This window comes from Pinus tabuliformis, chromosome 8 (genome assembly GCF_031772625.1).
Source record: "Pinus tabuliformis cultivar Carrire ecotype Pingquan chromosome 8, CPIR1, whole genome shotgun sequence".
NCBI classification, from domain to species: domain Eukaryota; kingdom Viridiplantae; phylum Streptophyta; class Pinopsida; order Pinales; family Pinaceae; genus Pinus; species Pinus tabuliformis.
This window is the reverse complement of record NC_142294.1, coordinates 1498070606-1498077433: the sequence shown is the minus strand read 5'-3', so window position 1 is coordinate 1498077433 and position 6828 is coordinate 1498070606. Positions and strand designations below refer to the sequence as shown.

The 6828-nt window shown below is 32.8% G+C and overlaps 1 pseudogene; it reads right to left on the bottom strand.

Annotated features, from left to right (window-relative positions):
- Positions 1–743: 743 nt before the first annotated feature.
- On the bottom strand, positions 744–4019 carry LOC149241504 (polygalacturonase-like; annotated as a pseudogene).
- Between the last annotated feature and the right edge of the window lie 2809 nt (positions 4020–6828).

Below are 6828 nucleotides of genomic sequence, written 5' to 3'. Positions count from 1 at the left end.
TTTTCCTACAAGATAAACACTAAGAACTAGTTTCAAATATGAATATACATAAGATTTTATTCAAGACAAACGAATTATTTCAAATTGAGGAAAATATTGTTTTTCGGTCAAAATTACACACTTTATTTCTAATTATAAATCTTTTAAATTATTGTATTTTAAATATATGCTTTTAAATTTTCTATATGAAACTAGATAAAATATGAAAAAATTGGAGCAATATGATCCGGATTATCCACAGTACTATGTTCATTATGTCAACGTTTCGAACCCCAAAGTGGGTCCATCATGAGGACAGAAAATGAATGATAGATTATCAAATAATAATTGTTAAATCTGATAATAATTTATTGTAATTGTTTTCAATATTTTTAAATATGAGTTTTTTTTTAGGAAGTTCACTTAGCAAGTTTGTGAAAATGTAAAGTAAATGTTAATAGAAGATTCCATATCCAAATATTTGGGATATGAAGTCATGGAATTGTAGTTAGTGGTAGCGATATGAATCAACCATCAAAATATATATATATATATATATATATATATATATATATATATATATATATATATATATATATATATATAGGCATATAATACAATATCTTAGTATAATATAATATAAAGTAAGTAGACGCAAAGAACCAAATTGAACTCACATTATTCAAGAAAACAATATAAATGAATCTTCTTAATTTTAGCAATAATAATATAAATGAATCTTGTTAACTTTGGCCATAACAATATAAATGAATTTGGCCATGTTTTATTGTGAAGCTTTTGAACAAATAGAAGGACCGCACTAGTCTTTAAGGCAGCTGGGTGGTGAAGTAGTCCCCAAAGCCACTCCCAACGCATTGGTACATATTGAATTTGCTGTGTTTGCAGCCGTTGAACTTATGTGAACGTTTTCCAAAGTAATTCCTGTGCACGGAACTGTTTCGCTGCACGAAAAATTCACAGCCACATTCGTCGATGACGTTCCGTGGATGTTTTTAAAAGTGACATCCTTTATTTGTACTGCAGATGACTGCACACAACATCATCACAAACATTATTGCTGATTTCAAACTTCAAAACCAATATGTCCAAAAGATATTGGGATAACCGATATGTATGAAAATTATTGTGTTATATACTATTTGTCATTTCTATGCATTTAACATGGCGAAAAATTATATGAGAGACATGATTATTGATTCCAAACTTCGAAACCAATATCCAAAATTTGTTTATAATTGGAGTATTTGTAACTAATGATGCTAAAAATAATTAATTTCCTATTTCAAGCGAATAGATACTAAAGGGAAAGAAATTGTACTTTCGTGCTTATTATATGCACACACACCAGTGTTTCAGAATTGACGACATATATGGGAACTATATACCCACAGACTTCAAACTGATATTTCAAGAACAGCTGGAACAAAACGCAATCTTAAAAGACACAAAAGTACTATGATGCCCAATTAATTAAGATGTGCGTTGTATATGTTTTTCCCTCGGGTATGTTATGAAAACAACATGGAATTGTGCACAAAAGTTAGCTGATCACCTGAGTTTTGCATGGCGAAGACGAATCACAATAATACTGATCAATGATAATCGGATTCTTGACATTATCAACAACTATGTCCTCAAATGTGATATTCCGTGCATAGCCAGAACCACCCTGTATATTTAGAAAAATCATGAATTATGTTATAATCATGGTAGATAATGAAGATTAATATCAATTACAAATTGTAATGGATTGTTGTTGCATAGTGAAAATTTCAAGAGAAAATTTTAAAATCAATAGAAATAGTTAAAAGAGTCATACACATGCTAAACCAACCTGCCAAGTCTTGATTCTAGCTCCGTTGGATGTTCCGCTAAAAGTGATGTTTTGGACAAGAATGTCATCAATTTTGGCTGCTTCTCCATTTTCTCCCAGGCTTCCAATACTGCAGAAAATAAGAAGTACAATTAAAATTGCATTCTTAATGTCTCATCTGACTGTATTGTATTTTCTGCATGATAAGAGCAAAAATACATATCTCACCTGATGCCATGGCCTGGGCCACATTTTATATTTTTGACATTAATTGTAGATGAGCCCGACGAAATGGAAATGCAATCATCCCCTGGTATACAATATTTACAATCATAATTAGCATGTTTGTCAATTTGAAGTTTAGATAGGTAAAATTAAGGTTTGCAGTTATAGCAACGTTAAGATAGGTCTAAGCTAGATGGATATATACTAAATTATTATTAAGCTATTGGATCTATGATAAATGGGTTTATGTGAATGAACAAATTAACGTAAAGTAGTGAAATTAATAGATTCCAACCTATCTCGATGACACAGTTGTCGATTTGGGCATTCTAGACTCTTTGTATATGAATACCATCAGTGTTTGGGCTATCCTCAGGAGCTTGTATATGCAGCTCACTTAGTTGGATCTTAGAAGAGTCCAACACTACGAGATGCATCTGTTGGCTATTAACAAATTGCATATTTCTGATCAGAACATCCAGTAATAGACATTGCCTGTAAGACCAACACATAATCCAAACCCATTGCATGAGCACAACCGCCTCCAATAAAACTTTACAAAACAAAAAAAATGTTGTTTATAGAATCGTGTCTCTCTTCAAGCAAATAAACAAGGTGATTAGGTTGGAAACAAACCGTCGGAGCCGCATCCAAGCAACCCTGCACACATGAACATTTCTGATGATTAATATAAATTGAAGCAGATGGTTTATACTTGTTGTATTGATGTTTAATGTTAAATGTTAAGAGTTGGAGAGATGAGTGTGGATGGTGCTAGTGGGTGGAGTCATACATGGATATTCAATGGAGGAGAGATGATGGAATATTAGAGAATGCGACACAATGGTGACAAAAAGACCAGGTGAAATAGAAACGCTTACTTGTTGTTTGTGCACCTTGCAGGATTTAGACCACCAATCTTGGCCTTGACCATCAATGACACCGCCACCTTCTATGGTCAACCCAGATATACCATAAAATCGGAGCCACATACCACGTTCACTGCTATTCCATGCAGATTGTTGATTGGGTGCAACTATTGTTCCTGTAATCTGCAAATTATCTATGTCAGCATGCCGTGTGTCTATTATCACCACCGGTAAATAACTCAAAATCCAACTTTCTTACCTCTACTGAAATATGAGACTTGCAAGGACCAAGAAATGTCACTGGCGTAACTAGAAATTTCTTTCCCGACGGTACTTGGAACACTGCATCGGAAGGTGCCGTGCATGCTGCTTGCCATGCTTCTTGGAATGCCTAAAATAACAAGAAAATAACAATAAACTCCGAGTTAATAACCACAAAAAAAGAAATAATGATAACAATATTAATAATTTAATTAGTCACATTTTCTGGTTGGGGAAGAAAACATATTCTCATCAATAAGATTTAATTGGTTGTAAAGATGTTAATTAGATTACAAAGTATATATAATCTATTTTCCCAAATTTCAGTTAGAGTGAAAGGTATATGAAGGAACAAGTATGTTTTCTGGACGGTTGGAAGAAAGAAAAACCTATTCCCACTATAAAAATACTACAGTGAGTCGAAGGGCAAGGGCAAGGTATGCTCAGCGCATCAAACTTTGCACGAGTATCAAAAGAATATTGAACATATATAATAATTGATTAAAAGGTAGTCACCGTCCGATCATCGTTTAGACCGCTGCCATGTGCGCCGTAGTCCATGACATTGAAGATCGGTGAAGCGCTGGAATCACTTTTGCTCAGCAGCACCTTTCTATGAGTAGCCCAACTTGAATCCACCATTAACAGGGCCATAAAAGCAACAGCTGAAGCGAATGTAGTCTGCAGATAATTTCTTTGTTAAAAGCGTCTTATCATTTTTTCACACACGCAGAACTGAAATCATATTGTTTCCAACCTACAGAAGCATAGTGTGGTTTAGTCATTACCAATGATTTAAAAGCCATTGCGAAAATTTTGAAGCCGAACCTTTGTTGCAGCCTACAGGTGATCGAATTCGAAACGTGTTTCATGGCAAGGAGAAGAGCGGGGATTTTATAGTGCTAAAAGCCATTTAAAACGTGTTCCTATTTCTTCTTTTCTTTCTACCTCAGGGACTCGATTTGGTCTGGTCCGCTTTATTTTTTTCTGACCGCAATGTGCCCATCAAAATTGACTTAACCGTACACATTTTTAATCACCCATTTTTAATGTCAAACTATTCATTATCTTACTTCCCACGAAATCATCAGTGTGTCGCTGTCCTCAACAATAACAATTGTTGTCAACGAACTGATCGTACTTATCCATTTTGTGGTCAATGCAAGTATTTTGTGTTTGTTGAGAGAGAAAGAGGATGTGCGTGCATTTACCACAAATTGTAGGTATGGCAGAAATATGACGCTGCCTAAGATCACAACGTCCCTTGGTTGGTTTCTTAGATCAAACATGATACTGAGCTCCTGCATTTTCCTAAACTAGTTTTTCGTCCTATAATTACCTACACTCAAAATACATTTACGTCCCATTTTCTTCGACATTTAGTTTGAAAATTTTCATTTCTACAACCGACTACGCCTGAAATCCTGTTGTTGCGCTATAAACGTGTCAAACTCTGAAATGAATGCATTTTTTGCAACTCTCTGAGCGCTCAATTTCGCAGTCGACCCTCGCTATAAACGTGTAAAGCCTAAATCAACTCTGCGATTTTTGTGTTCTACAACTCTTCCTAACCGAGCTTTCAATTTCGCAGGGGACCATATAGAATCTAACCTCCTGTTAAACCCATCTTCTAAAATTCCTCCATCCACGCATGCCTGCGTCAACTCATACATTTTTCTACACAAACTTTTCTTTTACTTTCAATTTTCTACAAATCCAGGTGCTTTCTCAAGTTTGTCGAAATTTCACGGGTGGAAAAAAATATTAAAAAAATACTGTTTTGAAAATATAATTAGGTGGGTAGATCTGTTTAATTAGGTGGACATATGTGTTTTGAAAATATAATTAGGGGTAGATCTGTTTAATTCGGTGGAAATATGTGTTTTGAAAATATAATTAGGTTTAAGGATTTGTTTATATTGAAATAAAATTTCCAAATTTATTTTATTATGTTGATGATAAGTATTTAATTATCATGCAGTATTTTTACTAATTATAAAATAAAGGCTTAAGATTTATTTAAAAGGTAATTATTTTCTTTCTCCCAAATTATATATGTATGTATCATGTGAACACGGTTATGTTATTTTGAACATGTGAATTTTAATGGTTGCCAAATTATATATGTATGTATCATGTGAACACGGTTATGTTATTTTGAACATGTGAATTTTAATAGTGGCCTAATTATATATGTATGTTTCATGTCAACATGGGTTATGTATTTTTGAACATGTGAATTTTAAACTATTATTTTGGTGAACTTATTCTTGTGTGGGAGCTTCTTAACTTTCTCTTGTATATTGTAATATATTTGTTAATTCAAGATCAATATAATTGCAATGGAGAGTAAGGTCAATGATAATGTTTACAAACTGGTTCAAGAACTTATCTAATAAACATATGGAAACATTGCTTGGTTTCAAAGTATACAAAAGTGAATTGTATTTTCATTTTATTTTCAATTCGAAGAACTAACTCTTTCAATTAATAAACTTCATTGGCTTTTTTATTTCTCTTTATTTGAACTAAGTTGAGCCTCAACAACACTGGATGGAAGAACAATCACCAATGGAATGCTAGTATTCCTTTACATATTTGTAATATTTCCATAATAAACCCCCTTGCTATCTATTCACTTTTTCTACCCTAAGATAAGATAATATTGTGGAACTTATGTTTATACCATTATATATGGTTTAGTTGGAAAGATAGTTTGAATATTACGTACATTTTTTCATGCACAAATTATTTGGTAAGTTATTAATATTTTCAGTTTGATATTATGATACTTCACTTTGTGTCATTATGTATGGTTTATTTTAAAAATTAGTTCTACTATTGTGTAGATTTTTTATGCATAAATGATTTAGCTAGTTATTAATATTTTCCTCTTTTTCTCTATCTAAAAAAAATAAAGATGCATTTGTAATCAATCTTCGTGGCGACCCACATTGCAAACCCTCACAAAGGAACTGACTTTAAATTGGTATTTGAAGAATGGTTAGAGCCCTCACCAAACAACTAACTTTGAACTGATATTTGAAGAATGGTTAGAACAAAACAAATACACTCAAATTATTCTTAAAATGGATCCCCGTTTAATTAATTAAGATGTCTACTATATATGTATTTCATTTAACCACATTGAAAAAATACATAAATACCTACTTGTAAAAAAAACTGTATGCATTTTCAATCACCATCTTTGTACGAGCCTTTCACAAGTGGGTATGATCAGAAAATGCATGACATATTTTGCACTTCATAGATTAACATGACTAAAATTATTTTTCCTCCCTCACTTTCAGGGACGGAATTTGACAGGAATTTTTCCAGTATTTGAGGTTTAGAATTTTTTAATGGCTGTCTCTCTTGATGTGTTTGAAACTATGTAAAATGTATTTTTGACGGTTTAGCTTTTTGTAGAAAACATCATTAATACCCTATTAAGGAAATCCAAGGAACTAGAAATAGATATAGTTGCATAGAAACTAGGGCATGTTACAAGCATTAGCAAAGGGAGTAGACATGTCATAGTGCTCACCCATCTCATGAGTCACAAGGATTTTTTCAAAGATTTTCCTTGCCTCAAATCATAAGTGGATTCTCCTTGGAAATACTTGGAATTCGGATCCATTCAATTAGGATGATCATTAA